Below are 12,363 nucleotides of genomic sequence, written 5' to 3' on the forward strand. Positions count from 1 at the left end.
TCTAATGGCAGAGAAACACTTAAAGAAATGCTCTGTATATTGCCTTTACTATGTTTAGATATGTGCCTTGTATCCCTGATCTCTCCAAGACTTTAAACATGAATGGGTGTTGGACTTTGTCAAATGCTTTTTCAGCATCTAAGGAGATGATCATGTGGTTTTGCTCCTTCAGTTTGTTTATGTGGTGGATTACATTGATGGATTTCCGAATGTTGAACCACCCTTGCATGCCTGGGATGAAGCCTACTTGGTCGTGGTGGATGATATCTTTGATGTGTTCTTGGATTCGATTTGCAAGTATTTTATTGAGTATTTTTGCGTCAATGTTCATGAGAGAGATAGGTCTGAAGTTCTCTTTTTTTGTTGGGTCTTTGTGTGGTTTAGGTATCAGGGTGACGGTTGCTTCATAGAATGAGTTTGGTAATGTACCTTCTGTTTCTATTTTGTGGAATAGTTTGAGGAGAATTGGTGTGAGCACTTCTTTGAAGGTTTGGTAGAATTCCACGCTGAAACCATCTGGCCCAGGGTTTTTTTTGGAGGGGAGACTGTGAATGACTGCTTCAATTTCCTTGGGAGATATAGGGCTGTTCAGTCTTTCTACCTGATCTTGACTTAATGTTGGAAGATGGAATCTGTCAAGAAAATTGTCCATTTCATTTAGGTTTTCAAATTTTGTGGCATATAGGCTTTTGTAGTATGACCTAATGATTGTTTGAATTTCCTCTGTGTCTGTAGTTATGTCACCCTTTTCGGCTCTTTGGCCTCCCAATCCCCCAAGGGAGGAGCAGTCCTGTTAGGCCACAGAGGAGAGCTTTGCAGCCAGTCCTGAAGATACCTGATAAAACAGGATCAGATGAATGGGGAGAAGGTCCCCCCTATCAGTGGACTTGGCAAGGGGCACGGTGGAGATGAGGGAGGGAGGGACTGGGAGGGAATGAGGGATCGGGACACGGTTGGGATACAGAGTTAATAAAATGTAACTGATAAGAAAAAATAAAATTAAAAAAAATAAAAATAAAAAAAGCAAGGAGATTGAAGCAGTAGTAAAATGTCTCTTAAATACAAAGCATACCCAGGCACAGATGGACATTCAAAACATGAGTACAAATGCTTGACTCCTTCTATACTATTTCATAAACTGCTAAAGAATGTTGCCAAGCTCATCTGCTAAAGGTAGTAGAACTCTGATACAAAAAATGTATAAGCCAAAACAAAAGAAAATTATACACTGAATTTTTCCAATAAAAAGGATGTAAGGAGGTCTCCCATTATCAGTGAACTGGAGAAGGGGCATGGGAGGAAATGAGGGAGGGAAAGATGGCAGAATTGGGAGGGCACAAGGGTGGCCTTACATCTGGGATATAAAGTGAATAAATTGTAATAAATAAAAATTATATTTAAAAAAGGTAAAAAAAAAGAAATGCTCAACCTTATTAGCCATCAGGGAAATGCAAATCAAAACAACCCTGAGATTTCACCTTACACCCATCAGAATGGCCAAAATGAAGAACTCAAGTGACAACACATGCTGGAGAGGTTGTGGAGAAAGGGGAACCCTCCTCCACTGCTGGTGGGAATGTAAACTGGTACAACCACTCTGGAAATCTATCTGGTGCTTTCTAAGACAATTAGGAATAGAGCTTCCTCAAGACCCAGCTATACCACTGCTAGGGATATACCCAAAATTTGCTCAAGTACACAAAAAGGATACTTGCTCAACCATGTTTATAGCAGCTTTATTTGTAATAGCCAGAACCTGGAAACAACCCAGATGTCCATCAACGGAGGAATGGGTACAGAAATTGTGGTATTTTTACACAATGGATTACTACTCAACAAACAAAAAGGAGGAAATCACAAAATTTGCAGGCAAATGGTGGGATCTAGAAAAGATCATTCTGAGTGAAATATCCCAGAAGGAGAAAGACAAACACGGTATATACTCACTTATAAGATAAGATACTCACCTATAATATATGACAAACATAATGAAATCTATACACCTAAAAAAGATAATCAAGAGAGCGGACATGGGGTAAGATGACCAATCCTCATTTAGAAAGACAGATGGGATGTGCATTGAATGTATGACAGGAGTCTACTGAGCGCATCTGAAAGACTCTAACTAGCAGTGTTTTCAAAGCAGATACAATGACTCATGACCAAACCTTCGGCAGAGTACAGGGAATCATATGAAAGAAGGAGAGTTAGTATGATGGAGAAAGGATAGGAGCTCCACAAGGACCAAATATATTGGGGCACAGGGTCTTTTCAGAGACTGGCATTCAACCAAGGACCATGGATATAACCTAGAACCTCTGCTCAGATATAGCCTGTGGTAGCTCAGTAACCAATTGGTTTCCCAGAGTGAGGGGAACAAGAACTATTTCTAACAGGAACTCAATGACTGTCTCTTTGACCTTCCCACCCCCCCAAGGGAGGAGCAGTCCTGTTAGGCCACAGAGGATGGCTTCGCAGCCAGTCCTGAAGATACCTGATAAAACAGGATCGGATGAATGGGGAGGAGGTCCCCCCCATCAGTGGACTTGGAAAGGGGCACTGTGGAGATGAGGGAGGGAGGGTGGGGTTGGGACGGAATGAGGGAGCGGGACATGGCTGGGATACAGAGTTAATAAAATGTAACTGAAAAATATAAAAATAAAATTAAATAAAAAAATAAAATTAAATATAAAAGTAAATTTTTTTTTATTAATTACACTTTATTAGCTTTGTATCCCCCCTGTAGCTCCTTTCCTCCTCTCCTCTCCTCCCTCTTCCTCACCCATGTCCCTCTCCAATCCACTGATAAAGGAGGTCCTCCTCCCCTTCTCTATGATCCCAGTCTATCAGTTCTCATCAAAAGTGGCTGCATTGTTCTCTACTGTGGCCTGGTAAGGCTGTTTCCCCCTCAGGGGGAGGTGATCAAAGAGGAGGCTAATCAGTTTATGTCAGAGGCAGTCCCTCTTACCATTACTATGGAACCCACTTGGACACTGAATTGCCATGGGCTACCTCTGTTCAGGGGTTCCAGGCCATCTCCATGAGTGGTCCTTGGCTGGAGTATCAGTCTCATAAAAGACCCCTGTGTCTAGACTTTTTGGATCTGTTGCTCTCCTTGTGGAACTCCTGTCTTCTTCAGGTCTTTCTATCTCCCATTTCTTTCATAAGAGTCCCTGCACTCTGCCCAAAGTTTGGCTATGAGTCTCAGCATCTGCCTCCACACCCTGCAGGGTAGAGCCTTTTAGAGGCCCTCTGTGGTCAGCTCCTTTCCTCTTCCCTGTTTCTTCCTTCCTCCTCTGTCCATCCTCTTTGCCTTTCTGAATGGGATTGAGCATCTTAGCCAGAGTCTTCCTTCTTGATTAGCTTCCTTAGGTATACAGATTTTAGTATGTTTATTCTATATTATATGTCTAATATCCACTTATGAGTGTGTATATACCCTGTGTCTTTCTGTTTCTGGGATACCTCACTCAGTATGATCTTTCCCAGTTCCCACCATTTACCTTTAAATTTCATCATTTCCTTGTTTTTTATCTTTACTCTATGTATAAATGTTTATACTCTACCATGAAAGTCATGGCAGCAGAGCTAGTTTTCTACTGTGGTTGCAGGAGTATAGCATGTTGAATATGCAACCAGTAACTTGAAATAAAGCTCCCTCCTTTTTCTATTTTTATTCACTCTCAGATCCCAGTTACTGAAGGTCATTTCAGCTTTTCTGTAAATGTCCTCACAGATATATCCAAAGTTGTTTCTTTTAAATTAAAAAGTACAGTCAAGTTTACAGTGAAAATTTGCCATCACAAGTCTACCAGTTGTTAACTTGTTAGCAAAACACACTATTTTAACCTATTTTAAATGTGCTTATTTCATGTTTATAAATATTTTGCTTCCTGCACACACAGACATGTATTATACAAATATTATTATACATATAAACATATATGGATGCATACAAACGTGTGTGTGTATTATGTGAATATTTAGTGAGAGTGAAAGTGAGGAGCCATCAGATTCCCTGTAAATTGTTACAGATGATGATGAGCCACCATGTGATTTCTAGGAACTGCACTTGGGTCTTTTGCAAGAAAACAGTTGCTTTTAATTGCTGATTCTTCTCTAGAGTTCCTAAAATCATTTCTTTTAATCACAAGGTTCTAGTTTTGGTGCTGAGAGACTCATAGCCATCTGAAAATAAAAAATGAAATTAATTTATTGAAAAATTTCCCCAAATCTTGAGTTGAATTTTCCCAAACACTGAAGCCCAAGGTATCTTTTGATATTAAAGACAATCTTTTAACAATAATATGTGTAAATTAAAAAAAAGAGGTAAATGCTTTCAATAAACAATAAAACCAAATTAATTTCATTACAAAAAGTGAGACTGGATCACAACAAGACGTACCCAAAAAAAAAAAAAAAAAGACTGATACCCAATAGGGAAAGCACAAAGTCCTTTATCCATCATGTGAAGCTTGTGATAGCATCATCTGGGCTATAATAGCCGTAGTTAACTCTACTCCTCTAGAATCTGGCTTTCTGTAGCACATCACGCCTTCTCTGTTTTGCCAGTTACATTTTCTGCCTGAGCTTTCCTTGGTAGACATCACATGTTCATAGCATCCTAGAAGCCCCATTGTAATTTAAGTTTACTTTCTCCTTTTCACTCAATGACATTTGAGGGCCTCTTTGAAGTCAATCTGGCCCTACCTTACATTTCTTGACTTTAGTAGCTTTTATGAAACATTGTTTCAATCCCGTTTCCTACTCTTGTGTTTCGCATGATTGCAAGAACCAGTTGAAGAGCACTGCCATATTCTGCTTTTAGCCCAAGAAAACCTCTTTTACTGCTACTATACTAGACTCTAACCACATTGGCAACTCAGGATCAGTAAACACTTGCATAGTTGGATGTTTTCATGAAGGGTTCCCTGTTGTAAATTACCAGTTCAGATACTCTCCTTGCAGATGAATTTGCACTTTCATTAGTTGGATTGTGTCTTAGTTAAGTTTTCTGCAGCTGTAGTAAAACACTATTACTAATATATACTTGAGGAGGAAAACATTTATTTTACATTCAGGCTTATATTTCATCATATATTTTATATTCGATAAATATCTATAAAATCAGTTACATAATTATCATTTTATAATAATCAGCTAAATATTTTGTGAGTTTTTAATCATCATTTTCAACAGCGTCTGTTAATTTCAGTTTGTTTTTAATTTTGTTACATGGTTCTTTTTAAAATGATCAGATATTTTTAGAGATGTGATTCCAAGTTTTTCATTTAAAAATACTCTGAAAACAAAAACTCAAACAAGAAAAGTAGATCTTCCATATAATCTTTACTTATTTCCAAACCTTTCTTTATTTCTCCTCTTTCTCTCTCTCCCCTCCTCTGTCTCTCTCTTCATTTGAGCCCAATGACTCCAATTACTGCTGGGTGCTGGTTTGTTCATTGCAACATGAGGAACCTCCAGTGGTATCACTCCTGAGGAAAAGTGGTTACTCCTTCTCCCCAAGCATCCATGAATTGCCAGTAGATACAAAACCATAAATGGGATCTCAGTAGCATCTATCAAATCCATTTTGGAATTTTTAAATGTCTTGTTAAAAATGTTGTGGAAGCCATGGGTCTCTAACCTCAGCTCCTTGAATTAATTTGTAAAACAACCATGTCCTGTCCAGAAGTCAGCATTTCACAGAATTCATCTACTTCTCACGTTATTTTATTCTTTTTGTCTCCCCATCCATAAGGTTTAGGAGAGGGCGTGACATTGATGTTTCATCTATGACTAAACAGTCAAAGCCATTTCTCAACACTAGGAACATTAATGCATAGCTGCATTATCACCACCAACTGAAATAAGAATCTTTTGTTGAACAAAATCTTGTATTCACAAATATGTGGATATAGCCATGAATTTGCAAGCAATTTGACCAGCTGACCATTTAGCAAAACCATAATAGTTTCTTGCCTATGACTGTGCATGCATCTTCTCCTATGCAATAAAGAGAACAGTTCTACCCTTTCTTCTCTTCCTTCCCAAATTTCATTCTCTTCTTTTTCAAATTTTCTTTCCCCTTCTATGTCTTTTCTTTCTTCTTCTTCTTTCCACACATTAAGTCAACTTTGTTTTGGCTAATTAGTCTCCAGGATGGAGCCTGCCCTGGTATCGTTGTTTGCCAACCAGAGGTCACACCATAGAATGCTGGCTCTCCCTCTTCCAGAGAGTTCCAAATTTTAATAGCTTCCAGCCGTCAGTAAGATTTTGTTTCTCGCTTCTATACTGTATATGTTACTTTGTCATACTTGACCTTGAGCTTGTACAGGTTAAGTTCTTGCTGTCACAATCACTTTGTGTGTGAGTGTGCAACTGCTATTGTGTCTGGGACACACTATTTTCTTGAAGTCGTCAACTACCTCTAGCTACTACAGTCTTTCTGCTTTCTTTTTCCTGAAGATCCCTACCTAAACTTTGGATAACAGATGTGTTGCCACTTAGGTCTGAGAAATACATAGTTTCATTTATTTTTTTTTCTTGTGAGTACTGTACAATATTTTTTAAAGATCATAACATAATTATATCAGCTTCTCCTTCCATTCCCTCTCTCCAAACCCACCACTTGCTTGGTTTAAAATCCAGGACCTTGTTTTATTAAGTGTTGTTGCATACATATACTCACAATATGTTCCGTATAATATTACTTGCTTGTATGCTTTCAGGGCTAAACATTTAGTATTACGTAACCAGAATTATTTTGGCTACCACAACTAATTGTGTTGTATGACTGTATGAGTGTGTGTGTATGTGTGAGGGTGCACGTATTTGTGTGCATTTACATTCATGAAAAAATTGCCTGCATATGCCAGTGCCCCAATAGGATCTGTGAAGTAGTCAAACACAGTTTATGTGAGTCATCTCCAAACTGTCATTGGCATAAATCTTGTTACTAGAGTGTCAGCTTGCTGTCACCTTTTATTTCCATGTAACTGTGAATACATATTTTCCTACTATTCATAGATATCATCTTTCTGGAAGTGTCACTTTCTTTTTTCAAAGTAATTATTTACTTCAAATTTAATGAGAATTCAATGCATATTTTAATTAAAATTACAGTTTTTTTTCACTTTCATATTTATAAATGTGAATTTGTAGATATGAATTTGATAGACAAGTTTTATGTCTTTATTGCAGAAATAAATTGCATTAATGGGATATCATGGTACTAATGCAAAACTACTGACCAGCAAAAAGATTGGGCAGCTAGTTAACATGCTGCTTATTCATCATTGATAAACAAATGTGTACAACTTATCATGAATGTTACAGAATCTAAATTGTGTACTTAAAAATATGCAATATTACCAGAGACAAGGAGGCAGCAGTGAGCCTGCCATCTGTTCACTCACAGAGGTAGCATCAGAAAGAACATCGATGGTTTCATGTTTGGCCTTTGCCCCCAAACTTTTCTTCTCAGAGACCAATTGGTACTCTATATAATCAAATTCTGGTCCTCTATTTCTGGGAAGAGTGTCATATCCCACAGCTTGAATCTCAATCCCATGATAATGTCCTTGCTTCAGATACCACTGGCAATTAGTTTCTGGACTGTATTTCTGGCTGGTGGCCTACAAATTAAGGTTTGTAATTCTTTTTCCTAGGGTTATATTATATACTTTATGGATCACAGAAGTCAGAAACTCTTACATGAACTAATATCCTAAAGGGTATTGCAGAATGTATAGAAGAACAGCCAAATAAGAGCTCTGCGTTTGGGGAAAACACACACCCACACCCACCCACCCACCCACCCACACACACACACACACACACACACACACACACACTTCTGTATTAGAATCTATGCAAATATGAATGTATATTCCAAGACTTCCAGAAACAGGAATCAAACACCTTGGAGCTAAAGTTACAGGTTGCTATGAGATGTCTAAGTAAGGTTCTGAAAAATAAACTAAGGTCTTTCAGAAAAGAAGTATGAATTTCTAACATATGAGTCATCTTCTCATCCCTGATGAGTGGTGTTTCCATGCTTTCTCCTACAAATACTTCCCTTCAGATACCTCCATGTGTTTAACATTGTGATGTGGTCCTTGAGGTAAGTTTTGTGAATGCATTACTACACAGCTTTTATTGATTATGTCTTTCATTGTTCGCAATGAACTCTGCCTCTTGTATCCTTGGTGACTGTGTCTAAATGAGTTTTACTTGTTTTCCATTTTAAAGATTTAATTTTTCATAAATTAATCAATCAATTAATCCATTAATTAACATCCAGGTAGGAAGTTCCTCTCCTTACTCTCCTCACAGTCCCTCCCGCTCACATTACACTTTTCTCAACTCCTATGTGCCCCTTTCTTCTAAGAGAAGGAGAGCTCTACTATGGGTATCATCCCACCATGGCATATCAAGTAGGGTTGGGTGCATCTTCTCTTGAGGATAGACAAGGCTGTCTATGTAGAGGAAAGTGATCTAAAGGCAGGTAACAGGTTCAGAGGCAGTCTCTGCTCCTGCTGGTAGAGGTCTTACATAAGGACCAAGCTGTACATCTGTTACATATGTGTAGGAGGCATACATCCATCCTATGAATGCTTTCTCATTGGTTCAGTCTCTCTGACCCCTATGAGTCCAAGTTATTTGAGGAAAGGATAGCAATCCCACAATCCACAAACCCAAAGAAGCTAAGTAACAAAGAGAGCCCAAGGGAGGACGCTTAAATCTCACTCAGCACGGGAAATAAAATAAAAATCTGAAGCAAACAGAGAGCGGGAACAGGGTGAGAAAGGGGTTAAAGAGGAAAATGGGGTGGGGATCAGATGTGGTTAAAGTGGAAGGGGGCTATGCGAAAGAACTGAAATCAGTGGGGAACATATCTGGGACATGGGAGGCTCCTGGAAGTCTATGGGGTTGACCCTAGCTGAGACTCCCAGCAGTGGGAATATGGAGTCTGATATAGTCACATCTTATGGCGGTAAGAATGGAGGTTCAGGGAGAATGTGGGATGGGAACTCAAACACATGGTGATGACAACTTCCAGTAGAGGGAGGAGGACAACAACATGCACACAAAAATTTCTAGCCAACCAATGACTGGCCCAACTTGAGTAGCATGCCATGAAAGAGAGTCCTCCATTGGCACTGCTAATAATGTTCTGATGTTCTTGCAGATGGGAAGCTAGTATAACAGTCGACTGAGTGGCTTCACCCAGCAGTTGATGAAAACAAATGCAAAGACTCACAGCCAAACATTAGCCGGAGCTCAGGGAACCTTATGGAAGAGAAAGAAAAAAAACCATCCCAGTCTTTCTTAAGACCAGTCCCATTGTGAAAGGAACTAGTTGTCCTCATTTAATAATTATTTTATTAGTAAAGAGCACTGGATGTTCCAAGGAATTTTGGTTGTGTGCAGTAATAAACCGACAAGAAACAAAGAGAATGTAGTTTCTTTTATGATTTCAGAAATATGTCCATATATATGCATATATTTTAAAAGACTGTAAAAAACTCAAACACATATTTTAATGGATTGAATAGCATTAGGAGATAATAAACCAGGTGCATGTTAGAACTAAATTTAATATTTCAAGGAAATATTTTCAAAATCCTTAATTTTTCATTGATTTTTAACATAAAATATCTCATTTTTTAAAGTAGAGCCTTCTTCCATTGAAGAAATATAAATTTGCACACCATGACAATCACCTAACACGTATAATTTCCTAGTAGAAATTTGTTTGTCTTCTTAGAATACCCAGGGTGATATGCTTTGCAGAAACTATGTGAGAAACCTTGAATGTTTTACAGACAAGATGCGCCAGGCTGCATTTCGCAGTGCTGGTGATTGTGAGACCCATTGGAATTTGCAGAGACGTAGTGCCGTTAAAATGAAATACGGATCTGCATGAGAAGTTGGGAGGCCCCGAGGAGGGTAATATTCAGGACATCTCCAAGAGTTATCCAGTAAGCTCACAAAATAAACCAAGCTGGGAGCAGTGAGCCCTGCCAGATTTTCGAAAATCATACAAAATAGGTTGCATTCCTCAACTATCCTGTAAGAAAAAATGTCATTTATAAAAACAGGAGTAGTTTTTCCCAAACAAGCATATTTTTACATTACATTTTTTTACATATTCTTTGAGAATAGCATGCATGTATATGATGTATTTTAATCCAATCCACTTCTTCTTTCATTACAAATCCTGCCAGCTTCAGTATATCTCCCCCCCAATTTCATGTTGACTTTTGATTTTTAACACACTGTATTGAATTAGTGATGACAGTGCAAGATCTGAATAAGATCAAGCCAATAAAAAAAAATTATATATAGCATTGGAGAGGGAAGGAGTCACGGAGTTAACAAGATCCTGACAGTGCATGGCTGCTCTAGAAAAGTTGTTTTTTTTTTTTTTTTTTTTTTTTTTTTAAGTGTGGCCTCTCTAGGTTCATGATCCAACAGATAGACCCACATCCATGAACATACGGACGGCACTAAGTAAGATCAATGAGATACTTAGGGTTGCAAGCTTAGTCTTTAATGGCTGGGTCATTTCTCCAGGCCACAGAGGAAGAAAATGCATCCAGTCCTGGTGAAACCTGATAGGCTAGGGTCAGATGGAAGGGGAGGAGGACCTACCCTATCAGTGCACTAGGGGAGGGACAAGGGAGAGGAAAGGGGAGAGAGAGAAGGATTGATAAGACAAGAGGCAGGGGGTTACAGCTGTGATACAAAGTGAATAATTGTAATAAATAAAAATTAAAAAAGATGAATGATATACAATTAAAAGACATTTCAGTTTTGTCAGTTTATGAAAACTCAAACCATAAATAAATGACTGTTTAGGCTTACTATCTGAAAGACGAACACTCAAACAGATTTATGTTCACATTCTGGTTAACACATTGAGATTGTATTGTATTTGTAAGTCTCTCTCTTTCCTCTCTCTCTCTCTCTCTCTCTCTCTCTCTCTCTGTGTGTGTGTGTGTGTGTGTGTGTGAAGGAAAGAGGATAACTGAGAGGAATAATTTCTCCCCTTCTACCATGTGAGACCTGACAATTGAACTCATGTTGTCGAGTTTAGCAGCCTGACGATTGAACTTATGTTCTCAGGTTTAGCATGCTTTTGCTTGCTGAGCTATTTTCCCATCACACACTGAGATTTTAGATAGTATGAAAGAATGGGGCTTGAGATGGAATTCTTGAATAAAGAGGTTTTAAGCCTGAGTGTATAAGCTTCTGGAGGCTCACAAACACCTAAATCCTTATTCTTGATTGCGTTTGTCTGTAAGTTTTTTTTTTTTTTTCATTTTATTCCTTCCCATTGGATTTAGGGGAACCCAGTAGAAAAGGCGAGTGGGAAGAGATTGTAGAGCCAGAGTGCTGGAGAACACCAGGAGAACATGGCCCACAGAATCATCTAAGCAGGGTTCATAGGGTCTCACAGAGACTGAAGCTGCAATCACACATCCTGCACGGGTCTGTGCTAGGTCCTCGGGACATGTTATGTATCTTGACATTTTTTGCGGGACTTCTACCAGTTGGAATAGGAATGTCTCTGACTCTTGCCTTTTCTTAGGTCCCTTTGTCTCCTACTGAATTGACGGGCCAAGCTTGATAGAAGGGTTTGTTCTCAGTCCTATTGTATCTTGTTAGCATATTTAGTGGATATCTTTGAGAGACCCGCTCTTACTGATGGGAAATGGAGGAGGACTGAATCTAAAGGAAAGGGGAGGAGGGCCAAGAAGAAGTGGAGAGATGAGAAACTGTGCTTCAAATATATTGAAAACAAAAAATAATAAATAAATAAATAAATAAATAACAGATTAATAGATTAATAAAACAAAAAATTAGAATAGATTTGTATTTTATTTTTCTAGACATAATATATCCTGATTACAGTTTCACCTTCATTTGTTCTTCCTAGCTCCTCCTCTCCCATCTCGACATAACCCCTTTCTGTCTCACTTTAGAAAAGAAACAGAATTCTATGGGATAATTTTAAAATAAAATGAAATAAAACTGATGTATGAAAATAAAAGCAATAAAAAGGCTACTAATGACATCCTGCTGTATTCATAGACCAGTGTTTTGCTTAGGCATTATCTGAGAAACTTCCTCCCACAGCAGATAGGAACAAATACAGAGGCTCACAACCAGACATGAAGAGAGAGAGAGAGAGAGACAGACTTTGGAATATTTATCCCTAAGTAAGATTTCTCCCTCACCTCAGAGATCAGAAAACCCTGCAGATGAGGAGACAGAAAGTGTTTAAAAGTCCAGAGGGAATGAAAGGACACACACACACACACACACACACACACACACACACACACACACACA

This window comes from Psammomys obesus, unplaced genomic scaffold (assembly GCF_907164565.1).
Source record: "Psammomys obesus unplaced genomic scaffold, mPsaObe1.curated_primary_1811, whole genome shotgun sequence".
NCBI lineage: Eukaryota > Metazoa > Chordata > Mammalia > Rodentia > Muridae > Psammomys > Psammomys obesus.